The sequence below is a fragment of the Rhineura floridana genome, chromosome 2, assembly GCF_030035675.1.
Source record: "Rhineura floridana isolate rRhiFlo1 chromosome 2, rRhiFlo1.hap2, whole genome shotgun sequence".
NCBI classification, from domain to species: Eukaryota; Metazoa; Chordata; class Lepidosauria; order Squamata; family Rhineuridae; genus Rhineura; species Rhineura floridana.
Window position 1 is genome coordinate 118,947,663 of NC_084481.1, and position 27,941 is coordinate 118,975,603.

The 27,941-nt window shown below is 41.4% G+C and overlaps 1 protein-coding gene across 2 annotated transcripts in view; it reads right to left on the reverse strand.

Moving 5' to 3' along the window:
• INSC (INSC spindle orientation adaptor protein) overlaps positions 1-21,614 on the reverse strand; it is a 250,036-nt gene extending 228,422 nt beyond the window's left edge. Inside the window, exons 1-2 of one of the 2 annotated variants that reach the window (XM_061610294.1) lie at positions 21,473-21,614; positions 17,664-17,730 (exon numbers count right to left, since the gene is read on the reverse strand). The gene's annotated coding sequence lies outside the window, so the exon portion shown is untranslated. Of the gene's footprint in view, positions 1-1,635; positions 1,671-1,823; positions 1,862-17,663; positions 17,731-21,472 lie in introns of those variants that run through there. The other variant, XM_061610295.1, reaches the window with a different exon arrangement.
• Positions 21,615-27,941: the final 6,327 nt, after the last annotated feature.

Here is a 27,941-nt window from a genome sequence, read left to right on the forward strand (position 1 = left end):
TGTGAGCCTATATAAGGTTAAGCAAACTGTCTACTCACAGGGACTGAGCGTAACATGCTATTAGCAAAGCTGTGCTTTATAATCAAGAGTGGAAGAGAAAATTACGTCAAAGCACCAGCCATCCAAGTACACATAGGTCTGATTCACAGGGGTTTGGTAGGGAGGGCTCATTTCTAAACCATATTTAAGAAAAGAGGCAATATGGTTTTAAAATTAAGCCATTCCCCCCCCCCATTAAATGGACCATAAGTAGTAGACCTACATTCGTATAATATTGTCCATATTTTACAGATATAAAATGGATCTAGGAGCCCTCCCAGATAGAGGCTTGGGGAGTAGGTTGCACTCATTCAGCACATCCAATGTTAATTAACAATAAAGGGATGTTGTGTCAACGAAGGAGGAGGTTGCTGACTTAAGAGGATCTTGACTGAAGAGAATGAAAAGCCCTGATTGGGTGTACAGTCCTCAAGCTGACCATTTGCCCTCTATCACTGGGCCCTACCATCCTCCATGTATTGGAGGAGCAGGTCTGAAGCACAGAGCCTGTCCTATACACATTGGCTCTCTGTGGGGTTAAGAATCCTCATCATGCAGACAAGTTAAAGTTATTTTTCTTTAACTACCCATTAATAATTTCATGCCATATTTTGAACAGTGGCTAACCCTCTTTTTGCTTTGACCACCACCAAAAAACTCCACAATACTTGGTATCTCTCACTTCCACAGTACCTCTTTCCATAGAAATAGTTTTGAGCTAACTGACTCTCCGGGCATCCCCTCCAATGTGCATTCAAATATACATTCTCGCACATCCTTAAAAAAAAAAAAATCAACCTCAAATTTTCTGTTATCTGTTATAAACTCTACTTGGTTTAAAATCCTTATATAAAGAAAATGTATATATCTATTATAGGATCACAGAGCCATCATTTTCCCACATGGCATCTCACAAAGATTGATGTGACTTTTGTACATTTCTTTGTAAATCTCTTGGCAAAAGGCATAGGGATTTGCAAACCCCTGAACTTTTTATCCGATATCTATATTTTTGTTCCAGGTCTCCCACATCCAAATCCATCTGTAAATATCCCAAGTTTTCCACTGTTCAGAAAATTGCTAGGAAAATAGCATGTCAAAAACCAAAAGTTGACAAAACACCTTATTTGGTATTCTAAGCACCATATGCAGATGGCTTGCAGTTTAAGAAATTAAAGAGCAAACTCGTGACCTAATTGAAAGGCAGGGATTATTATTCTAGTGCTTGCAGATGTCAGCAGCTTTGAAATGTTATTCTTTGTAAATGCAGTTAAGTCACACTGTGGATGGAGAGGACAGTTACAAAGGAGTGTGACACCTCAAACATACCTCTTGTCAATATTGTACAAAATTGCTACAGATAAGCACAAATTCCATATGTGCACGCAGTACAGAATTAGAGCAGGGGAAACAGATATTACTCCCTAAAATGAACCTCCAACCCTCTGGCCAACTCAAATTGGCTAAAATCGATCAATCAATCCAAAGTGAAATGGGCTTTTGTAGATTAAGAGCACTTCTATGTGGCAATTTATTTTGGGGTCTGCTGCAGATATTATTTATTTATTCATTTATTTTATTACATTTATATCCCACCTTTCCTCCCAAGGAGCCCTGGGCAGCAACCACATCTGTAATAGAAATACAATTAAAAACAAAATTAAAAACCTATTTAAAAACTGTTAAACACAATAAAACATGTAACCAATTATGTGTCTGAATAGGCCTGCTGAAGCAGAAATGTTTTCAGCAGGAATCAAAAAGAATATAGTGACAGGACCTACCTAATGTCAAAAGTCAGGTTGTTCTAAAGTGCAGGTGCTGCCGCACCAAAGGCATGACTTCTTACAAACGGAGAAGAGACATTGCATGGCACTTGTAGAAGTGTAAGTTCTGCAAATCAAAGTGATTGAATCAGAATGTAAGGGGTAAGGTGATCCCTTAAGTTTACTGGTCCAAAGACATAAAGGGCTTTATATGCCAATAGTAACACCTTGAACTCAGCCTGGTGACAAATTGGAAGCCAGTGCAGATCTTTGAGCATAGGTGTAATTTTCTGGCAAGCAATCATGCTGCAGCATTCTGCACTAACTGCAGTTTCTGAAAGCCCCACTTGAAGTACATTGCAGTAGCCCAGTCTTGAAGCTACTAATGGCTGAATGATGCGTTGACCACTGTGGTCAAGCTGTCCCAGTCTGAAGGTGTTCAGGCCCAAGGGCAGAGATGGAAAAGATACTCAATTCCATTCACATTTCAAGGCAAACCTATCAAAGCTGCACTTTCTGAAACAATCTGAGACCCGAAACACAGCCATCCTTTGAAATTCACCTTTCTCTGAATTTTGCAGTGCAATTATCCAACCAAGTAACGTGGACAAAACTGCATATATTCGGGCAAAGTGTGCATTAAAGTGCACATATTAGTGAAAATAACATACAATTAGGAAAATTGCTTTGCAAAAATGTGCATAGTAAGCAAAATTGCATACAAACATGCATATATTAGCAGAAATTCACACTAAAATACTGGCAATCTTTTTTTAAAAAAATCACATCTGATGTGGAAATGTGGGGAACTGAACATAACACTGAAAAAATGAGAAACGGACAAAAACTAAAATTGACAGATTCTCCCAGTAGAGGGTGATAGGGATGTGACAGAGAGGCAGGGCCAGCCAGCACAGACCAACTTTTTCTCCCTCACGGAATTGGATAAGTGTGAAAAAGCCTAATGAGAATCTGAGTTTCATTTAGAGAATCCCTATTTATGGATTTATGGATGGAGAGAGGAAAAAATGTACCAATTATCTGGGTGCATAGAAGGAAGAGTAGGGACAAAGTAAAGTCCCCTTAACCACTTACCTTTTAACTGAATTCTCTTCTAGGTAGAAGATCTCACTGTTCATAATTTGCATTATTAAGAATGTGGGCTTTTTTTTTAGAACTCTGAACTTTAGCTTCTCCAAAAATCATATTAAGTTTGAATAAAGGATCAGAATGTCTTATTCTCACTTATTTCAGTTCCTCTTTAGTCCCAGATAAATGTAAAATGGATCTGAGAAAAAAACCTCTAGTAAGTCCCTAGTTTTGTGGCATTTAAAACTAGAAAGTGCTGTGTGCTCATAGAACCCCTTTCATTATGCTATTACATAAATGGGTGCTCAAATCCACTATGTTGCAAAACATTTTATTTATATAGTGTCAATGGCTTCATTTATTTTCCATGAAAATAGATTAAAGGAATACAGTGTTTCTATTTTTGAATGCACTCAGCTGAAGTCTACCTTTGCTAAATATTGCATAAATTCATGAGCTAACATTTACATTGTTACAGTTACGTATGCAACTATTTTGCTACACAGTTTGTGAACCTGGCATTGAAGTGCCAATTAAAATTTACCCAAGGTGATAACAAAGCTATTATCACTACTTCTAAAACTAAGAAGGTTAAGGAGAAAGAATTCCAGGTCCTGCTTGCAAACATCCCATAGGCATGTGGATGGCCATTTTGAGAACAGGATGCTGGACTAGATGGGCCTTTGGTCTGATCCATCAGGGCTCTTCTTATATTTGTACCTTAGATCAGAAGAAATGAGATCTAGAAGCTCTTTAATGAAAATAATGCTATTGTGCATGATGGATGACCACCAATTCCAGATAAATCGACTGCCATGTGGTCCCTCAAGGAATACATTACATAAAACTGTGCAAGGTTGTGAGTATTTTTAAGGACTGGGCCCTGATAGGTTAACAACATGGGGTTAAGCAGCTGCTGGTGGAAACACCATGTACAGCAAGGGCAGAGAACCTCTGGACCTCCAAATGTTCTTGGGCTACAACTCCCATCATCACGGACCATTCAGTTCCTTCACATCATGGACACCCTATTTCTTTAGTTGGCATACACAGAAACCAAGAAATCAATTATATTTGTCAAAGTAGAAGAACTGTGGCTAGAGCTTGTGACATCTAGACATAAACTGAATTTATTTACTAGTGTTTCCACTATATTTAACGTTTCAAGATACCTTGAAACAAAATTCACATAAAGGCACTGAATTCCTTTGACACTACAGTGTTCAATGCAAAGAAGATTTTACTTAAATATTAGGAAATGCAGCTTATAAATTAGGCTAAAAGCCCATTTTTTCTTGAAAAAATGGAACAATACTGAGTGTAATGAATAGGTAATCTTGCAGACACTCGCATGTTATGAAATTATCCATTTTTTAACTGATATGTTCTAGAATCCATCAGGACTAGAGTTATGCTAACTCATTTTCTTTGAAATTAGTCATTATAAGAAGTGTTGCACCTAGATACAATTAATTGCCAAGCCAGCAGAATATAATCAAATCAATTTACTAAAGCATTCCACATGTGTTTGATTAAATTGGATTCTTCTGGTTAAAAACTAAATTTAGCCTTTATCCAATATAGTGCTACCTTGCATTATTACACATTTACCTAGTCATGGTATCTAATTGTTTATATCCAGCATGGCTAGCATGCATTCCTTGGACTCATTTCAACAAGGGTCATAGCTCAATGATAGAGCATGTGTTTTTTATTTAATTAATCAATTAATTAATTAATTTGTATCCCGCCCTTCCTCCCAGCAGGAGCCCAGGGTGGCAAACAAAGCACTAAAACTTTAAAACATCATAAAAACAGATCTTAAAATACCTTAAAACAAAACAGCATTAAAAACATTAAAAAAAAACAACCTTAAAAAGGATTAAAAACATAATTAAAAAACATATTAAACAATTCTGACACAGATGCAGTCTGGGATAGGTCTCAACTTAAAAGGCTTGTTGAAAGAGGAAAGTCTTCAAAAGGTGCCGAAAAGATAGCAGAGATGACGCCTAATATTCAAAGGGAGGGAATTCCACAGGGTAGGTACCACCTCACTAGAGGTTCGTTTCCTATATTGTGCAGAATGAACCTCCTGATAAGATGGTATCTGCAGGAGGCCCTCACCTGCAGAGCGCAGTGATCAGCTGGGCATATAAGGGGTAAGACAGTGTTTCAGGTATCCTGGTCCCTAGCTGTATAGGGCTTTGTACACCAAAACTAGAACCTTGAACTTGGCCCGGTAGCAAATGGGTAGCAACTGCAATTCTTTCAGCAGTGGGGTGACATGTTTGCAATACCCTGCCCCAGTGAGCAGTCTTGCTGCTGCATTTTGCAACAGCTGCAACCTCCGGACCAACCTCAAGGGCAGCCCCACATAGAGCGGATTACAGTAATCCAGCCTGGAGTTTACCAGTGCGTGGACAACAGTGGTCAGGCTATCCCGGTCCAGAAATGGACACAGCTGTCTTACCAGCCAAAGCTGGAAAAAGGCACTCCTTGCCACTGAAATCACCTGGGACGCTAGTGACAAAGATGGATCCAGGAGCACCACGGACCTGCTCTTTCAGAGGGAGTAAGACCCCATCCAAAGCAGGCAACTGACCAATTATCCAAACTCAGGAATCCCCAATCCACAGTGCCTCCATCTTGCTAGGATTCAGACTCAGTTTATTGGCCCTCATCCAGCCCACCACCAAGTCCAGGCAGCGGTCCAGGGCTTGCACAGCCTCTCCCGATTCAGATGTTATGGAGAAATAGAGCTGGGTATCATCAGCATACTGCTGACACCTCGCCCCAAAGCTCCTGATGACTGCTCCCAAGGGCTTCATAGAGATGTTAAACAGCATGGGGGACAAGATGGTATCCTGCAGCACCCCACAGCACAGCTGCCAGGGGGCCGAAAGACAGTCACCAAATGCTATTCTCTGAGAACGACCCTAGAGATAGGATCGGAACCACTGTAAAACAGTGCCTCCAATACCCATCTCACCAAGTCGGCCCAGAAGGATACCATGGCCAATGGTATCAAAAGCCACTGAGAGATCAAGTAAGAATAACAGGGTTGCACTCCCCCTGTCCTTCTCCCGATAAAGGTCATCCATCAGGGCGACCAAGGCCGATTCAGTCCCATAACCAGGCCTGAATCTAGACTGGGATGAGTCAGGATAATCTGTTTCATCCAAGAGTACTTGCAGTTGCTGTGCCACAACCCTCTCAATCACCTTCCCTAAGAAGGGGGTATTTGCAACTGGTCGGTGGTTGTCACAAACCAATGGATCCAGGGTGGGCTTTTTCAGGAGTGGTCAGATCACCGCCTCTTTCAAGGTGGCTGGAACCACTCCCTCTCACAATTATGTGTTGACCACACCCTGGATCCACTTGGTCAGACCCCCTCATGCAGAAGGTCTCTGCAAAGGGCTTGGATAGATTCCTGTCTGAATATCTGGAGGCCCACAGTCAGCCTGCGTAGACAGTACTCAGCAAGATGCATCAAGGCAGCTTCCCATTTCCTGGATTCAAAGAATTATCTCATTCCCATCATAGATGTAATGAAGTCCCGTTTCTGGGCTGGACTATACTCGTAGTATTCCTACCAAGTCTCCCAAATCTGGCTCATTTGCATAGTTTGGTAGCATTTGGGGGAATTCAGAATGTTGCACTTTACTAAATTTATAGTGAATCCTGGATTCGGATTCTCACAAATTTTATTTTGAATTCAATAACACACTCAGTAAGGATGGCTTGTGAGGCAGCCCCTCACAGATGTTTTCAATCATATGCAATTATTTCTCAGAAGCACCTGTCCTTCTGGTTATTAAGGTATAAGGAAAGTAATGACATGAAATGGTCTTAAAACCACTTGCCCTTTGACAATTTATTTTTGAATATATTGACAACAGACTGTTGACCTTTGTCGGGACCCTTGTATGCCCCACCAAAATCACTTTGCCTCTCCCTTACTGAAACATGAACGGACACCCTGTGTAAACCAAGAAAAAGAGCTTCCTTTTAAACTTTACATTCATAAAAAAGAATTTAACCAGTAAATGAAACCAGTGAAATGCAGTCATGCATATGAAGTTAAAGCACATAAAAATAAAGAAATAAGCAGAAACCACGAATGTCCACTGGCACTAATTTAGGATTAAAGAGCAGAATTGAGCCCAAAATTAACAAAGAGAAGAATTGAAACCTAAAGAATAGCCTAGAGTTACATGTTCTTGCATGGCTGATAACATACTATTTTGCCGCAGGACTTCAATTCACAACAAACTTTTTATGTGCTGTAGTCAAGGACTTAAAGTTTTAAGAATTTCACAGCCTACAACCTGCATTATTTGCAAGTGGACCATGCAGTGTTCATCTGATCACATTTCAGTACAAACAGCTAAATAAAGAATGAGAAAAGTCTCCTATAAGACAATGTTCACTGAAGACACTTACATCTGCATCCATTTTATCTGCTCTCAGTCGCATCAAAGCAATCATATTTTTCCATTGTCCTCTTTCTTCTAGGGGGAAAATACATTTTCTATCTGCCAATTTAACAGATGAAACATTTACTTGCCACTTGGTGTAAAGTAACAGCAAGCTTATTAGACCCGATACTGATCCTCCCTAGAGGATTCCAGTAAGCAAGGCACAAATGGTACAGGTCAGAGAAACGAAGGAATTAAATGAAGCTAGACAGGAAAAAAGGAGAAAATCGTTAAACCAAAACACACACACACACACTTATCTTTTTGTTTGATGGCCTTGAAAAGGGAAAGTATTGGTGTTTCCTATTGATTCCTTTCCCAGTTCTTTATCTGTTTAGAATTTGTATACAAATTTGTTATGTGCTCTTCTGAATACATACAATGCAGGCCACATATTGCTTGTGCAAGTTTACATCTTCAGGATTTGCCACTTCCTAATTTCTGGGAGTGATTTATAAGTAGAAATAAGTGATATTGTTATTTTTTGTTGAAATTGGAATTAAACATCTTGTGCCCGCTTCACGCAGTTTAGGAAGTCTTCACAGAGGGTTTGGGTTTTCATCATCCTGAATAATTTGATGTCTCCTGCAAACTTGACCACCTCAGTCCTGACTCCAGGAGCAGCCCAAATAAAGATTTTGGGGAAACCTCACTGCTTACCCCTCTCCATTGCAAAAACTGCCTGTTCGCTTCTACCTTGTGATCCTTGTTCTGTAACCAGTTACTGAACCTGAAGAGGTCCAGAGTCCTCATCAAAAGCATTCTGGAAGTCCACGAGATCACTCCATGACACTCTCAGACTATTTTTCTTTTTTATATAAACTACCCTGGGAACTTTGATTGAAGGGCATCATAGAAGTTGAAAGAAAAAAGAAAAGAAAGGGGGGGGGGAAGAAAGCTTATAGGCTTCCCATAGGCATCTGGATGTCCACTGTGAGAACAGGATCCAGGACTAGAAGGCCCATTGGACTGATCTAGCAGTCTCTTCTTGTGTTCTTAAAAGATTTGCAAAACAGTACTCCCCCTCCACAAGTTACCATGCTGACTATTCCTCTACAAGATTTAATCTTTAATTCTTTCCACCAATGAACCTGGCTCTCCCCAGATCGTTTTTTGTTTTTCAAGCATAGGGTTTTATCCAGTTGTGTTCCTCCACTGATTAAAGGTTCTTTTATCCAACATGGTATCATAGAATAGTAGAGTTGGAAGGGAGCTATAAGGCCATCAAGTCCAACCCTCTGCTCAATGTAGGAATCCAAGCTGAATCATATCCGGCAGGTGGCTGTCCAACTGCCTCTTGAATGCCTCCAGTGTTGGAGAGCCCACCACGTCTCTAGGTCATTGGTTCCATTGTTCTACTGCTCTAACAGTTAGGAAGTTTTTTCTGATGTTCAGTCAAAATCTGACTTCCTGTAACTTGAGCCCGTTATTCCATGTCCTGTACCCTGGGATGATCAAGAAGAGATCCTGGCTCTCCTGTGTGACAACCTTTCAAGTACTGGAAGATTGCTATCATATCTCCTCTCATTCTTCTCTCCTCAAGGCTAAATATGCCCAGTTCTTTCAGTCTCTCCTCAAGGGGCTTTGTTTCAAGTACCCTGATCTTCCTTGTTGTTCTCCTCTGAACATTCCACTTTGTCTCCATCCTTCTTAAAGTGTGGTGTCCAGAATTGGACACAGTATTCAAGATAACCAGTGTCGAATAGAGGAGAACTAGTACTTCACAAGATTTGGAAACTATACTTCTATTAATGCAACCTAAAATAGCATTTGCCTTTTTTTTGCAGCCACATCACACTGTTGGCTCATATTCAGCTTGTGATCAACAACAATCCCAAGATCCTTCTCGCATGTAGTATTTCTGAGCCAAGTATGCTCCATCTTAATAACTGTGCATTTGGTTTCTTTTCCTAGGTGAAGAACTTTGCTCCCTGTTAAATTTAATTTTGCTGTTTTCAGCCCAGTGCTCCAGCCTGTCAAGTTCCTTTTGAATTTTGTTTCTGTCTTCCAGGGTATTAGCTATCCCTCCCAATTTTGTATCACCTGCAAATTTGATAAGCATTCCCTGCACCTCCTCATCCAAGTCATTAATAAAAATGTTGAAGAGCACTGGGGCCAGGACCAAACCCTGTGATACCCCTCTCATTACCTCCCCCCACTTTGAGAAGGAACCATGGATAAGCACTCTTTGAGTATGACTCTTTAGCCAAATGTGGATCCACCTGACAATTGTTCCATCCAGCCCACATTCAGCTAGTTTGCTAATCAGAATATCATGTGGCAGTTTGTCAAAAGCTTTGCTGAAGTCCAGATATATTATAGCATCAGGGCTGGTTCTAAAGGGCGGCCAGGTGGGGCACTGGCCCGAGGGCCCCTGGAGCTACAGGGGGCCTTCTGCTCTCCTTCCGCGATCAGCGGAAGCATCCACGGACCGCTATCCCCCCGCTTTACCTATATTTCTGTTGTTTTCTGCGGCACTCAGACTTGCCATGATGGTGATCGAGGTTTCCTTAAGGGGCTGAAGCCTCTACTGCTATCTTGGCTGATGGGACGCATGCATGCTACATGCACGCATTGCTGCCATCAACAAAGGTGGCAGCAGAGGCTTCAGCCCCTTAGGGAAACCTCGGCCACCATCTTCATTGATGGCAAACCTGTGCGTGCCACAAAAAACAACTGAAAGGTAGGTGAAGCGTGGGGATAGCAGGGGGATGGCGGGCAGTGCGGAAGCTGCTGTCTTGCGGTCCGCGGATGCTTAAGTTCCGCAGATCGTGGAGGGGCCCAGGGCAGGCTGGTACGCAAGGGCCCTGGCATGCCTGGGGCCGGCCCTGCACAGCATGCTCACAGTCTACCAGGGAGGTAATCTGATCAAAACAGAGGCTTTCATGTCTGGAAAGAGAGGAGAAGGCAATTTTCATTGATTCCCCATTCCCTCTGCAGCCCCCTTCATCTATTTTTCTGTTGTCCCCTACACACAATATACACAGGAATTACCAGTTTCTAATGCTGTAGATTGTCTTGCATAAAATTCTTTATTCTACATATTTTGAGTGAGTAAACCTTTATCTTAAAAAGGAACTCATTCCAAAAGAGAAATATTTCCTCCATTTTTCATTTTTCTGTTACAATTTTAAAAAGAATTCCTGTGGAGAGGGGAAATGGGGAAAACTTTCCCCCATATTTCCCATTTTTTTCTAGGCCATATCTCTATTGATCCTCATTTCATATGCATATTTATATATTAGCTGAGACCTCTGCATGGTGGACTACACACCATTCCCATGTACCACAGAAGTGGCAACCTATAACCAGAGGCCTTCACACAAGTGTCTGATCATTTGGAGGCCCCTTTGTGAGATTTCCCTTGCTTAAAGAGAGGTGAGGAATTGCTAATAGGGTCTTTGTGCAACTGGCCATTCAGTTGAGACACCAACTCCTACATTATTTCACCAGGAAAGGGGAACCTGTAGCCTTCTAAATGCTCCTGGACTGCAACTGCCATCAGCCTTAACAGCTGGCAGGGGCTGATAGGAGATGAAGTCCAACAATGGCTAGCCACAGGTTTCCCGTTCCTGAGTTACATCATCACTAAATGATGGTAAAGAGGAATATCATCGACCACAGTTATCATATGAAACATGGCCGCTCCGTAGAAAAACAGTCTTTACTCAGTTAAGATCACGAGTCAAGCTCTCAACGACTTTTCTCATTTATGCATTACACTTCATTTCTTTCCACAGTTATAAGGGAGGGAGGAAGAGTTTTCCTGAACAGAGGGCAGACTGTATCAATGCACATAGCCTGTTATTGTACAGGTTGCCAATATGCAGCCATGGAAACATACAATGGAATGTTTTCATACAATCTCAAATATGCTCACATCTCAATTCCACTTTTGTTATCAACGGCAACAAAGCCCTCTACACAATTCAGCACCAAAGACTCTGCTGGGTTTTTGTTTTTACTGCCATATTTCGATATTGTTTCAGGATTCATTTCTATTATTTAGCAACCTTCTTTCTAGGCACTCCAAAACAATACAGTGATTGTTTCTTATTAAAATTTGAGCTGTCTGCTAACAAATCAAATAATGTGCTCGTGATAGATGCAAACGAAACCTGTGATGGTCTATGGGTCATAACAAGTATATTAATTTCAGATATATTAATTTCAGCATCTACATGTTATAATGAAGTAGGTATGCTAATATCCCCAATTCTTAACAGATTAATAAAAAGCAGAAAGACATACAGTGAAATTGCAAGATTAAGACCACAGACTCTTTGAGTGTAATTTAAGTGTAGTTTAAGTTTATTAAGGAAAGAGCTTCCAGAAGATCAAAATAGGTCTGATTTATTTTTCCTTTTTAGCTCTCAAATTATTTCTAGAGTAACTAGCCATGGCCACACCAGTCCTAAAAAGCTGTAGGCCAAATTCACTTTGTCACTGTGATTTACCCATATAACAAATGACATAAGGTCTATTTCACAGCTGCTGGTTAGGAATACAATAGCACTAGCAGTCTTAATTTTTATAACTTATTTGTACAGTGCAATGAATTCTTTTGAAAGACTGGAGGCCAGAAGGTCTCTACTCTAAATGAATAATGGGCTCAAATTACAGGAAGCCACATTTTAGCTGAACATCAGGAAAAACTTCCTAACTGTTAGAACAGTATGACAATGGAACCAATTACCTAGAGAGGTGGTGAGCTCTCCAACAAGGCATTCAAGAGGCACTGGACAGCCATCTGTCTGGAATGATTCTTCCACCTCTATTATTCTACAATTCTATGTTTACTAGGAGAATGTATGGTAACAATCACTCACTTCTGGCTACTAGCAGCACCTTGAAAGTGGAAAGTGCACACATATGGAAGTCTGCAAGTGAACCAGGAGACACATCTCAAACAGTGCATAAGATGGAGCACATAAGTCCATCTAAGAACAAATTGACTTTCTCACAAACAAGTATGCTTAGGATTGTATTTTTATGGCAAAAAACCCACTGGGATATTCAAACATATAATCCTTGCACAGACTAGACCAATGTTTCTCAAACTGTGAGCTGGGGACCACCAGTAGGCCTCAGCACCATAGCACACCTCCTGGTTCTGCAGCAGCCTTTCGGCTGGGCAGATGCTAGCTGAAGCAGGTCTCCACATGTGCAGTGCATTGGCATGCATGGGAGCAGGAGCTGGTTAGAGAGCAAGGCAAGAGTAGCATACAGACTTGGAAGGGATGAAAGGAAAGAGAGGAAGAGGAGAAGCCCTCAGGGCTGCTGCTGAGCCTCCTGGTCCCTCCATTTCTGACAAGCATGCACACCCCACTCCTTCTTTTGCCAGCTGCCAAGTCAGGAAGCCTCTTCTCCTCCTTCAAGAGGAAAGTGCCAGAGGTGGCATTGAAGGAAATTAGAAGGAGAAATAAATATTTGTAATGATGATGATGAAATAAAGAGGAAGGGAATAAGAGACTGAAACTATTACAGAAAGAAAAAATAAATGGAAAAGAAACTGACAGGAGGGGTGAAAGAAATTGGGAGTTTGGGATAGGAATAGGGTACAAAAGTGTGAAAGGAGAAGAGGAGAAGAAATTATTTATTATTTATTTATTTATTTATTTAGTTGCATTTCTAAACCGCCCTATAGCTAGCAGCTCCCAGGGCGGTGTACAACATGATAAAACCACAATATTTAAAATACAGCAAGTGTGTATTGCGCAGACAATATAAACATTATATAAACAAAGTGAAAGAAAACTAAAAAAATAAGATTAAAAGCTTAAATACTTTAAAATGCCTGGGTGAAGAGGTGGGTTTTACCTGGCGCCGAAAAGATGACAGAGAAGGCACCAGGCGCCATACAGGAGATGAATAAAAATACTTTGGTGCAGGGAGGGAAAGTATAAAAAGGCTTCTCCACTTTTTATTGTTGAACCTTTGGATCATCAAATTCTGCCTAACATGAGATGTATGCCACTTTGGGTTATGTTCAGAAACACAATCTACAATCATTTTATAAATGAATATAAATTTATAAAATAAAAATTACAAGATTAGGTCATACTACCTTCAGAGTTAATGTCTGTACTTAGCCATGAAGAAATTAACTACAAGAAAATTTAGCAATTTCTGAAGCAGGATTAGATAGCAATAGAAAATGATATCCATAATTGCCTGCCAATTATACTAATATCTTTCTCCATCCACCTCCATGTTGTTAGTGGTTTAATCTTCCACTGCCATTTCGTGACTGATGGGCCTCAGTAGTTTTTAATCCTCTCAAATGGGCCAGAGAAGCAGAACATTTGAATACCCCTCTACTAGACATATCCCATCCCATGATTAACACAGGTATCCCTTACAGCATTGGGGTCTTCACTTCAAATGTAAACACCTCTTGGCCAATTTCATCCTTCCAGAGACCTAGGTAAATATGAGAAGTTATTTCAGACAAATTTGGTTGGTGATGATTTCTCCCAATTCAAGCTCTTGAAGATAATTGTAAACTTTCCTTAAAGGAAGGGGAGGATATAAGTTTGGTGAGCTGAAGACGAGAGCCATGGAGTCTCCAACATACATCTGCTGCATGTACCCACAACCAGCTAACTAAGAACTGACTCGTATGCAATTCAATATACATTCCTAGGGATGGGCAAATCTGTCCATTTCATTTTCTCTCCGCTTCTCATTTTTTCCATTCTTAAGTTCACTTCTCCACATTTCTACATCAGGTTGCAATTTAAAAACAAACAAACACTAGTCCTTATAAAAATTCATCAGCATTTTAGTACGAATTTCTCCTAATATTTCCATGCAACTTTGACTAATGCATACATTTTTGCAAAGCAATTTTGCCTAAGGTAACATATTTTGGCATGTTATTTTTGCTAATAAATGCATTTTATGCACACTTTACATTAGTATTTATACTTCTGTGCACACTACTTGACTAAAGAGTCGCGTTGCCAAATTCAGAGAAGTGCAAATTTCAAAGGATGGCTGTGTTCAGTTCATATATTGTTTCGGACTGTGTGAATTGGGTAGGTTCACCTTTAAATGCTAATTAAATTGAATTTCTCTCCCATCCCTAATTCACACACTCAGACACTTAGGGTTTATACATATTAAGAACATGATGATACATAAAAGATATTTGGAGAGCTCTATAGTAGAGATAAAATAAGGAAGTGCTAAAGGTTTTTGAATACATGATTGACAGTCCATCAGCAAGCCCACTGAAGTCACTGCCCCAGTTCACATGGAATGCTCAGTCAAACCATGACTTAGCATGAACAGCCAAACAAGCAGGTTCCCAGAGAGATGATCACAGCCACTTTGTTCCTCCTACAATCCTGCTGCTGCTACACTGCTGTAAACTAAGCCATGGCTTAGCTTGGCATTACATCAGAATCTGGGCTCATGGTTAATCTGGAGTGAGACAAATGGGTTCAGACATAATGCTAAGCCAAACCATGGCTTACCTCACAGCAACACAGAGGAAGCAAGAGTGGAAGAGGAAAAAATGTCCATGATCTCTCCAGGAACCTGCATGTTTGCTCACTCTCATGGTCTGGCTTAGAGTTATGTGCAAACTGGATCACTAGCTACCTAGCTTTTTCTTAGAGGACTGGTAACTGGATCTGGTCCACATGTAGATTCAAAGGGCTCCTCATGCCTCTCTGGGCATCTGGTTTGCAGATAAACTTGGCTTGGGAACAAAGAATTGGGAAGAGATAGCACCACTGTAGATATTATAAAGAGAACTCCACAAAAATGCACAGATGTGGGTGCAATAACTTTTCTACATAGTCATTCCTCACTTTCACACGTACTCACCCATTCAACCATATTTCTCGTGCACATAAACGCACACACACCACTCACCCCTCCCATTCACATACTACTCACATTCCCACTCTAAAGAGTTTGTTGTGAGTTGAATGCTCCTCATGCATGCACGTTGTTTGCAGCACCCGCACGATGTCATCAGCATCTAAATGCCAGCCCATCCCACACACACACACAGAATCTGGATTTACCCTTTCCGTGAAAAATCCAATAACCCCCCCCCTAAAAAAACCCACTGCAACTCATGAACCATTTGCGATATTTGAATGACCCATCTACAATATTAAGGCCCCATCTGGAAGCACCCTGACACACACCCCATCCACACACACATATGCCTCCCTTACCCCTTTAAAACTACAGAGGAAGAGAAGGGCCTGCAGTCATGTAAACTACTGCAAGGGAGCGGGAACCATGATCGGGAGCTGGCCCAAACTTTTTGCTGCCTAAGAAGAAGGAGGACATTCTTCCATAGAGAGAAAACAACCAAACTGGTGGCAGTAGACATTTTCTTCAACACTTTTTATTTATTGCTACATTTATATCCCACCTTTTCCGCAAGGAGCTCAAGGCAGCTTACAAGCATGATTCTCCCTCTCCCAATTTTATCCTCACACCATTCCTGTGAGGTAGGTTAGGCTGAGAGACAGTAACTGGCCCAAGGTCACCCAGCAAGCTTCATGGCAGAGTGGCAATTTGAACTCTGATCTCCCAGGTCCAAGTCTGACACTCTTAACCACTTCACCATACTGGCTCAGTGTCAGCCCTGGCAACAGAACAGCGGCCTGTGCCTTACCTGAGGGTGTCAGGCTAGCTTAAGGAGTGCAGGGCAGGCTGCATCACATACACACTCCTGAACCCCAACACCTCAATGCTCTCCCCTCCCCAAGCATCTGATACCCGAAGTAGCTGCCTCACTCTGTCCTGTTTCCTTTAGGGCAGGAATGGAGAACCTGTGGCTCTCCAGATGTTGTTGGACTACAACTCATTCCTGGCCATCTTTTCGGCACCAGATAAAGACGTACCTTTTCTCCCAGGCATTTGATAGATTAAGATGATGTTGTGTTTTAATATGCTGCCACATCTTCCTGTGCCTGCATGGGCGTGCTTTTGCTATTGTTTTGTACTTGTTTCTTGTTATGTTTTTATCATGTGTTTGATTTGCTTTTGTTTTAACATTACGTAAATCACTTGGGGACCGGGTATCAAGCAACTAATCAATCTGATTAATAATAATAATAATGCTGGCTGGGGCTGACGGAGTTGAAGCCCAGGGCCATAGGTTTCCCATCTGTACCCTAGTTCCTAGTCACCCTTCTTTTCTGCTTGCATATAGGACAAGGAAAGATGGCAGACCTGTGTCTTAATGGAATGGAATGGGACCAGAACTGGTTATTAAGAGACACTGTATAGCCATTCTGCCTGTGCTTGCGATCTCTCCCTCTCCCTCTTCTCTCCCCTTCTTCTTCTTCTCCTTCATGTTTTACAACAGCAACAGTGCAAAGCAGGAGGGGGAAGGGAGGGCAATGTTGATTCCCATTAATGCACATAGGACTGAGCTTCTCACTTTTCTTCTTCAACTTCCACAAGAGTTATCAGTACTATTCTTTCCCATTCATTCAAGGCTTCCCCCCTGTTTATTTGTTTTTGAATCATAACATGTCAGCAACTTCTAGGATATGCCATATATGTAACCTCAGAAAATTTCCCCTTAACAATAGGTGGTGGTTGTTTTTCTTGCTGATGAAGTTGCCATGATATAAATGGAGAAACAAACAAATATAAAAATAGCAACATAGAGAAATGGGCTACAAACATTTTAAAAATCTTATGACCATCTATACCAAGATAGACAGACACATAGATAGGACAGCATTTACAATTAAAATTAGCTAAACCTATTCATTAAAGTGAAGCAAATTTTCCAGGAAGACTGATATATCCTAGTGGACATTTAGTCTTATACATCCGTTAGAAAACTATGACTTTTGATGCATCACTGTAATATTCTTTTGTTTTTCAATCTACAACTCACCAGTAAATACTTTTTTTTTTGCTTTGTTCTCTTAATTTACCAGTTTGTTTTCCTATGTTTCTTATGCATACATCTTCTGCTACCACTAGTGACTAGAGCGTAGGCAGACACTGAGAGTAGCTGTAAAGCAGAAGACTCCAGGGAAGACACACTCAAAACTTTTTAACAACAACTTTTTATACTCACTTCTGCTTTTTGGCTACATAGAAAGTAGTGTTTTCATTGAAAATGTCTAAAAACAATTGAGATATTTGCTTTTATGTCAGCTAGAATCCTCTAGAGTTAACAGATTTCCTGCCAAGACCACTAGTGGTGTTTTATATTCTATCCAGCTGTACATTAAAAAAAGAACTTTAAGGAACTAAAGTAGTTGCTCCGCTCAAAACCAAACAAGTAAATACTCACTCAATTATGTGATGTGCTCCTTGAATACGAGGAAGTCAAAAAGATAAGCTGATTGAATGATAAGCCACTGAAATCAGACAAAAGAAACAGTGAACAACAGCAGCTAACCAGTGTAAATCCTCTCTTCCTTCACTTGCTTGTATATTCTTAAAGACTAAATGCGGTGCATTGACGAAGAAAAAAAACACTTTCAGCAAAGACTACATCTTCCTGTCAGTCAAACACTGCATAGTTTCAACTAGGCATTCATCCAAAAAGACATAGAATTATTCTATTTTTGTCTCCCATTGCAGTGGAAACATTTTTACAGATTTGTGGCAAGGGCTTGAATTTTTATAGTGGTCAGTTAGAGGAGGAGAAGCATAATTAAAGGTCCTGGTAAGGTTAAACTAGCCCAGAGAGAAGGAGCTGAGCACTTTTAAAGAGCAAGATAAATACGAACACTTTTCTGTCCAAAGGCCTGTAATGGAGGAAGCATCACACCCAAATGAAAATGCCATACATGATGTACTAGAAAAATCTGTAAATGGAATTTAATCACAGAAAAGGTTGGAAAACTGTCAAGTATACCATGGGATTCAATGATTTCAAAATGAAATTTTGGACTAAAAAAAGAGTACAAATATATTTACAATCCGTAGTATGTTACAAATGTTTTCTTCAGAAGTACTTCACATTTTGCTGTATCACTGAAGCATATTTTTTTCACACTACAACCCTACATAGTACCTACTTCCTTGGGACTAAGTCTCACTGAACACAGTGGGACTTTCTTCTGAGTAGATATGTATAGGAATGCACTGTTCTTGGCCTGGTTCACATGTAGCATTGGACCATAGTTAATTTTTAAGTATGGTTTAATGCAGGTGAGGGGAACCTTTGGCCCTCCAGATGTTGCTGAACTACAGTCCCTATCAGCCCAACAAGCATGGTCTATGGCCAGGGTTAATGGGAGTTGTCAATGGCCAGGGTTAATGGGAGCAAAACCTGGAAGGCCAAAAGTTCCTCACACCCAGAGCTTGGAAGTAATCAGTTACAAATAACAAATTGCGTGTAATTCATTACTTTTTGAGGAACGAGTGGGTAAATCCTTTACATTTTGATTATAATAGAACTAGGAGTAATTGTATTACTCTTGTGGAGTAATTGTAATGTTTCCAGCATTACTTTGGGGCATTACCTACGGGGGGAGGGAGCAGGGCAAATCTTCTGCTCCTCTGATTAGTGGATGAAAATCTTGTGCCTCAAACTGGGCTTCTGTGCAGCGTCACTCTTCCCTCATGCTCTGTGGGTGGGTAGGAGGCGACGAGGGAGGAGATGGACAGTGAGATGGGGTGGAGTGGAGAAAACAATTGTTTAAAAAAATGGACGGTTATGGAGAAGAATGGAGTAGACAGAAAAAGGAGCCAGAGGACAAGAACATGGATAAAGGAGAAGGAGGCAGCAGCAGAATGGAAATCAAGAACTGTGGAGGTGAAAGATGAAAGACTCTGTGTGTGTGCGTGCGTGCGTACTGTGTTTGTACTTGTCACACAAAGTGGCCTCCCCCACCATCTCTGGCTACTGTGTGTCAGCTCTGCACTGAGACAGCAGTGCCGGTGGGGGCTGGAAATTCCTGGGTATTTACCAGGGCAGGAAAGTCCTTAGCTGGCAGTCTGGTTGTAAATCTGCCAGGCTAACAAGGATGAAGCATGATAAGGGCAAGGCCCTTTCCAAACTTATGTGCCAAGCCAGAAGTCCAGAAACAAGGTCAGTAGAGGTCCGGGTTCAATTGCCAAGGGGTCAGTCCAAGATAAGGTTCAGGGAAACTAGAAACCCACAAAGCCACACCTGATGTTGTAGTCAGCAACAAACTGAAACCAAGGTTTGTCTTTTAAGGAGCAGGTTTGTCAGCAGGTGTGAGCCATCAGTGTTTTGGCCTTAAGTGGACAGGCCTGCCCCTTTTCTGCCTGACCTTCTGCTGTCTACGTTCTGCAGGTGAGGGGGGAGTATCCTGTTCCCTGTCTGTGTCTGGCTTCAGCTGTGTTTGGGGTGCTCTGCAGCTGAAGGGGAGAAGGAGCTGGGTTCTCAGAAGTTTCCTCTGTTTCTCCTTCTGGGTCTGCTGCTTCTGGGTCTGCTGCTGTTACTCCCGAGTCACCCTCATCTGATGAGTCCTCTGACGGGGCCATGACACTGTGCTGCATTTGCAGTATTTTAACTTTTTTGCATCTCAGGGGAAAATGTTTGCTTGAGTGAGTGTCCCTTAGTTGGTGGCAGAGCAGGGTCTGGGAGGTGGTTAAGTGAGAGAGATTATGCTGGCTGGCTGAGTGGGGGGGGGAGGGGGTTGCACTTGGTTTGACGTGCAAAGATCTGAGTAGTGGCCCTGCCTCCCTCCCCACCTCCCTTACCAGCGGAGTGACCACCATTGCTATCTTATGGATAAAAAGAATTATTCTACTACCTCTGTATGTATGTGTTTAGCAGGACCGGCCCGAGCCTGCCCTAGGCCCTTCTGCTCCCCTTCCATGATCCATGGAACCAGCTGCAGATCGCAGGACAGGAGCTTCCGATCCACCCACCATCCCCCTGCTTCACCTACCTTTCTCTCTGCTGTTTTTCTGCTGCTGCGTGCACTGCCAATGGCCCATCTAGTCCAGCATCCTGTTCTCACAGTGGCCTGCCAAAAGCAGGACCTGAGCACAACAGCACTTACTGCCTCTGACAGTGAGGTAGGACATAGCTGTTGTGGCTAATAGCCATTGATAGCATTATCCGCCTTTAATTTGCCTAATCCTCTTTGAAAGCCATCCAAGTTCTTCCAGATTCTTGGTGGCAGAACTTAGGCCAGTTCTACATTTTCCTGAGGTGAGCAAGGGGGAGCTCAAGCATCTCCAAAAACAAATCTACATGCCATATTCACAAACAACTTGGGTTACACTGTCAGCCGGCCCAAAGCAAGGTATATGGAACCATTACTTCCTTCATACTCGTCTAGTACTCCTAGGTTAGCCCCCATTGTTCACACCACTACCCCCTCATTATACACTACAAGAGGAGTCTGAGAAGACAGGATTGGAAAACTATCATAGTTTGCATTGCATATATCTCACTAGGAAAGGACTAGTGGCTTAGAACATTAGGATTTAGTAGCTGATATCACTGAATAAAACATCATTAGGGGAAAAGAATCCTCGTAAAAGAGATCATACCTAAATTTATTTTCCATCATCGAGTTTTCAATCCACATTTTTTTGCCCTCCTGTTTTCCGTTTCATATCTTGCCTGGTGTCCAAGAAAATAACATCATGCCAAACGGTGTAGAGGCATCACAAAAATGTGAATATAAAGAAGCACTTAAAAACCAGTATGCACATTCAGTGTTGAAAAGGTGTGCCCCCTATTTCTTTATCTGGAACAGGATTTCTTTTCAAGTTTATTCGACACTACATTTGTTTTTGTTACTTTTGAAACAAATAAATGATACCACATGTGGAAATTCTATGCTTTCAACATTAAATACAGACAGGGGCACACCCAATGGTATTTTTCAGAAGTAAAAAGCCTACTGTTAAGAAAAAATGAATGCTATATATAATTAGACAAGCCAATATAAATGCATCGAACAGCATTTTCTTTTCTTAGCTTAGTAATTGTCGCTTTAAAAACTAAACTATCTCTCTACAGGATGTTAGTCTGGTAAATTACAGGTTTTGGCTGAAGTCACTTTATTTCTCAGAAAACACATGAATTCAATACAAGATCCCAGCAAAAACAGAGTATATTCCACAGCTGCTTCAAGTTTCATCTTTTTAAAAACTCTGGATACTTACAGTTTTTCACTTTCTTACATTTCTGAATCAGAAACTGCCCAGGTTTCTCTAAACTAGCCTGGACAAATGAAACACCATTGCAATCCCTTTTGCAACCACTTGGATTTATTATTCCTCTTCTCTTTCTCCTCCCCTCACTTGGCTTTTCTGCAAACTTCTGTTCTTTTCACAGATCAAAGCATTTGCCAGCAGTTCATTTAAAGAAACAGTAGCCCTAGACTTCTTGTATGCACCCATGCGCAGATTCAGTACAAGAGAATTGGCAGAAATGTCTTGAGGATCAAAGTGTTCTTTGAAAACTGAATGAGAGAGAGAATACATGGAAGAAAAACAGGTGTTCTTACTTGAATTAACCTGATTTCATGGAAGCCTTTACTAGAAACTGGAAATAGGGTCTTGTGCAATTCTGGAAAAACTGATCAAATGTTCTGGAAACATTTATGTAAAGATTATGTAGATAATAAGAATAGATAAGATGCTTACAGAATGGCTGCTAAGCAGCCTGGTGTAAGCACCCACCATTCCTGGTTGATCTGATACTTGAACTGCCCTAAGGGGCAGGGGGGGAGATAGATCTGTGCAGCAGCAGATTGCTTCTCACTCTCTGTTTCACTGAACTCTTGCTTGAAGTGAACCTGCAGGAAGAATGGATAATTTCACAGGAAGGAAAGGAGAAACGTGGATCCCATATCAGCACTTGGCACAGGCCCAAAAGCTCCATTGTGGCTGACACTGGCCTCCACTGTTTTTCGTTTTTACCATATTTATGGCCCAGCACTGGGCAATACAGCACTGACATGGACTTTGTTTCATACCATGAGAAGCAATTACTTCCTCTAAAATGATGGGTTACATGCGCACTCAGATCTCATGTTCCTGTAATATCTTCTATATCAGGATCCTTCTACTTACCAAAGGTGCTACTCTACCTACACTTTATATCACTGTCTGTTTCAGGAACTCCATAGAAATGTTTCCTAGCCCAATCTGAATCCTACTATCAGGGATCTTTCTGTTCCATTCCCCCTGCCCCCAGCTACTACAATATCTATTCTACAGTTTGAAGTGTTATACTACAATAATTGGAGAGGAACTGGAAGTAGCTATAACATAACTGAGCTTTCTTTCAGACTCTTCCCTTTGACTTGTAAAAAGAAGACTTTGTTACTGGTGATCATGCTTGTATTTATTTGTCTGAGACACAGATGATGCCTCCAAGGGCTTTTCATAAGTCTAGACATGTGCCTCAGCATGAATGTTGTACAGAATATTAAGGTTCCGGGGTGCATCCATTCAGCTTGAAGATATAATGAACTCTTCAATTATCAAACTCTGTAATTATTCTCAGGATTACTCTGAGGGCACCAGGCATGTATCATGGTGAGAGAAGGTTTCATTATCTCCTTAGTTTGTGAATAGGATCATTTTAAGAGCATCCTCTGGGGAACAATTTCATATTGTTCATAGACCTTTGGGGCAAGTCATTCAAAAATTACTGATCAGGGAAAAAAAGGCTTGACCTGCTCCAGTCACTTTAATAGTAGCAGATCTGCACAAATCAGCACAGTAAAGCTATTGATCTATTTCTAAAGAACAAGCTGTTGTAAAAGGCACAGCAGCAGAGGTCTGTAAAAAAGTTGCCAACTTAACTTTTGTCACAAACCCTACTTATAAAACAGGAATACTAATGACAGCTTCCCTCACAAAACTGACGTACAAGTCAGAGAGGAGATGTTCTAGCTGTTGCTACTATCTCTGCTGAGCCTTGGCAGAAGAGGTTGGAAGACGTATAGTTTTAATGAAGGGCAGAGCCTTTGCATAGGTTCATGCAAGGGATGTGTACTACTAACTCTTACCTTATGCTGTGTTTGTGTTTAATTTTGTGCTATTTTTTCACTCCTAAAGACCCAAAATGAGCATATCAGGAACAGATAAAATACATAATAAAATAATTATGAATAATATATTTGTGAGTAGATTTGTTTGTTACCTGAAGGTCTCCAAACGACTTACAACTTTTTTTAAAAAATCATGCCATAAAAACCAAACAACAATGAAAATGAGAAACACATTAGAAATAGCATCACAGTAAAACTGAACAGGGGCAAAAAGCACGGGGCAAAATTAAGGAGTTTAATCTTCATGAAGTGCCTGCTGGGAAAGAAGAGTCTTCCTCATCCATCGGAAGGAGGAAAAGAATGAAACCCAGGGAAGGGAGTTCTACAATCTAGGGGCCGTCTCCAAGAAATCTGTGTCCCACATAGGTACCAACCTATTCTCAGACAATGGTGGGATATAAGGTCAAACGTCCCAAGGTCTAAACAGGGGACAGTCTCATATGGGACAAAGCAGTCCTTCATGTAGCCTGGCTGAGGTTTACACACAGACACAGACACTTTTTCTGTCTCTGAACAGGATGCTCCGCATGCCATTTGAATATCCCCAGTAGTTTGCATGTAGCATGAGATGGGAAGGGAGGAGGAACTGCTGTTAAAATTAAAAATTAAAGCCATGCTGAACTTACAGAAGTAGTTCCATAATTATTTGGACTCTGGTCCATGAGAAAAGGTTAAATGACTTGAACAGCCTACTAGGCAACTTTCGCATCAGTGGTTTCAAGCTCATGACATTCACCATACAGATGAGAGTCCATACAAAACTGCCACAAAGGGGCAGTTGCCTCCGCAAAGCAATTTTGTGTTGTATTTGTGGTGCTGGTGGTATTTATGCCAGATTTCAGAAGCCAATTAAAAGATAAATGACAGGTGAGTAGAAATAGGACTGACAGACCCTTGGAATAAACAATTGGCCCATTTCAACAATTTGCTGTTTGAAACAATTTATTTCTTTAAATATTCTCCACCCCAGTATCAGTGAACTCAGAATGTGATCTTCTATTTCCCACTATCCAAAATGTTTTGAAATCTTAAATTCAGTTCTCCACATTTCTTCAGCAATTTGCCATTTAAAATAAAATTAAAAAATCCTTGTGACGAAAGCACAATGTTTATTTCATAGACCGCGAAAAAGACAAATAAATGGGTGGTAGAACAAATTAAACCAGAACTGTCACTAGAAGCTAAAATTATGAAACTGAAGTTCTCATACTTTGGACACATAATGAGAAGACAGGATTCACTAGAAAAGACAATAATGCTGGGAAAAACAGAAGAGTAGAAAAAGAGGAAGACCAAACAAGAGATGGATTGATTCCATAACGGAAGCCACAGACCTGAACTTACAAGATCTGAACAGGGTGGTTTATAACAGATGCTATTGGAGGTCGCTGATTCATAGGGTCGCCATAAGTCGTAATCGATTTGAAGGCACATAACAAAAATAAAGATTCAGGTAGGTTAGGGTTAATAGAATGTTGAGTGTGATTGGATGGAATGTTTGCAAGGGTGAGTGAGTGAGTGAGTGAGTGAGTGAGTGAGTGAGTGAAAGATTTAAAAAGGGAAAGAAGTGATAGTTGGGGGAGTGTTGTGCGAGTTAGTTAGGCAGGGTTGAGTTTATGATGTAGATAGTGTGGGGTTTGGGTCTTATTGTGGGTTGGGTTTAGCATGGGTAGGTAGGCAGGTTAGGTTTAGGACTATATCAGATATAACATCTATAGTTTATACTGTGGTCATAATAAACTTTTGTTTATTTATTTAAAATTCCACATACTAGCTTGTCTTTACTACACTACCGCACAGGGTTCCAAACACTAATAACTACATAAAACTCCACTAGATATAAACCACATTCATCCCATTAGCCACTTCCAGGGAGGAGGTGGGATTGCTGACCCTTTGCTGTGCAGTAGGTAACTGGCCAAAGCTCAGGCAGGCATCTTTGGGGGTCACCTGTTCCAGGCATGAAGGAGCAGGAAGGATTGTAGGTCCGGGACCCAGGACACAACAAGTGGTGGCAGTAGCAGCGGGATATGAGATAAAGGAGTATTATTTCATTATCAGCTGCAAGAAACCAAAGAAAGTGTGGCTTGTTTAGTTACAGAAGTGACAGGCAGGGGCAAGCACACTGGTGATACAAAATAACAGGCCTTGATCCAGCAGATATGCCAAAGTTGAAATATTGCCTGTGAGGAGGGGATGTCTCTTGAGAATGGAAGCTGTAAGTATGAAAAGGGAGAGACTCCTAGAGAAATGTAAGCTGTTAAATCTCCCTTATGAAGGGAAGTCTGTAGATGAACTGAAACTGATGTTAACTGATCACCTCAGAGGGAGGTATGCTGGAGAAACTGAGGTAAATCCAGACAGCCCCACTCCTATGGAAATGAACTCTCAATATCTAGAGTTTGAGAGAGAGAAACTGAGGGCAGAAATGCCGCAAAAAGAAGCAGAACTTAAACAAAGAGAGATGGGTAGACAGACTGGGCTTGGTGGAGAGATTTAAAGTTCTTCAGCAAGCCCAGCACTGTAATCAGTTCTCTCCCCGCTATAGTGCTGCTAACCCAGCACCACAATAGGGAGGAATAGGGGGACTGGCATGAGCCAGTGAGATGCAACGGTTAAGGTGCTGGACTACAATCTGGGAGACCAGGGTTCAAATCCCCACATAGCCATGAAGCTCACTGGGTGACTTTGGGCCAGTCACTGCCTCTCAGCCTTATGAAAATCCTGTTCATAAGGTTGCCATAAGTCAGAATCAACTTGAAGGCAGTACATTTACATTTAGGGGGACTGGCAGGCTACTAGAAAAGGTTTTGCAAACCTGATCCAGCCTTCTGGTTTGCCAGCTCAGCTTTACACTAATCTAAAACAGAGGTTACCAGAGGTTAGATAACAATAACCAGCCTCCCTCTGTCCAGACTGGATTGCAGCTGATTTATCCAAGGCCACCTGCTGTTAACTCCATTGACAATGCTAGATGAGTATCAGTGTGGATCTGATTCTTTAGAGGGGAGTGTAACCCACTTCAGGACCATCTGAAAACCACTTAATTGGACAGATGAACCAATGCCTCTGTCTTGTCCGGATTAAGTGTCAGTTTATTGGCCCTTATCCAGTTCATTATTGCATCCAAGCGCTGATTCAGAACACACACTGCCTCTCATGGATTGGATAAAAAGGCAAAATAGAGCTGTGTGTTACCCCATATTGATGGCACATCAGCCCAAGGGCACCTCCAGACTGCCACTGTTTTCAGTTCGGATTTCAATCACATGCCGGCAACTTCAGGTTGCTCAGTTACAGTTGATTAGGAGATCTTGGACAACAAACCCAAACTCTTTGCAATAAGGAAAGTGATGGAACAATGCACTAGAAAGTGAGAGATAACACTTGCTTTGACCAAAATCATTTAACCTCCCAGCAAACAAATCAGAATGAATGCTCATTAAATGGACAATGTCATCCAATCTCCCTGAAAACAAATCAGGATAAATGCTCAGTAAACAAGTCAACTGACTGGAAATGCCCTAAATGTCCAGGTGTCCTCAGCCAGTAGTGTCATGTAGATGTTAAACAGCATAGAGGATAAAATGAAAAGCAGCAGGACCTCAAAACACAGTTTCCAAGTGGTTAAGCAGAAATCCTCAAGCACCACCTCCTAGAATTGACTATCCAAGTAAGAAATGAATCACTAACCCCAAATTCAGACAGCCTATCTCAAAACATCACAGTGTCAAAACTGCTGAGAGGTCTAAGAGGGAGTGTAGTGGGGCAGGAATGGGGCAGGGGAACAACCCCAGGATCTTCTTCAGAGGTGTAGCAATGACATAATCTGCCAGAGTGGAGTTGCTCTGGCAAGTGAATGAGAAGTTAATGAAGGAGACTTTCAAGTCTTTCTAGTGCTTATGACAGATTAGAGGGCCAGAACAAGTAAGAGAATGAAAAAATATTCAAGCAGAGACTGGATAGCATACTGTTTTTCTTTCATGGGCTTCCTGCTTCATGCTAGCACTTCGTCACAAGATGGTTTGAATTTCTAATTAAAAGGCTGAGGATTTTTGTTAAAGCTTAATATTTTTGCAAGTTGAACCTCAGTGGCCCAAGTGCCTTTTATCAGCTGCACTTGGTACGACAGCTACAACCATTCCTGGACTGGGAGAGCTTGACCACAGTAGTTCAGGCACTGGTGGCCTCAAGACTGGATTGCTACAAAGCACTCTATATGGGGCTTCCCTTGCGCTTAACCCAGAAACTACAGTTAGTGCAGAACGCTGCAGCCAGATGGTTGAAGGGAGTGAGACCCTGTCAATATATAACACCTCTGCTCAAGGATCCATGCTGGTTGTCTACTTCTTACCGGACCAAGTTCAAGGTGTTCCTATTGGTATGTAAAGTCCTTTACAGCCTGGAAACAGTTTACTTGTAGGACCACCTTACCTCATATGTGCCTAGAAAAGGAAAGTCTTGACCTGGCGCTGAAAAGATAACAGTGTTGGCGCCCGGCACACCTCGTCAAAGAAATCATTCCATAATTTGGGGGCCACCACTGAGAAGGCCCTCTGCTGTTGCCATCC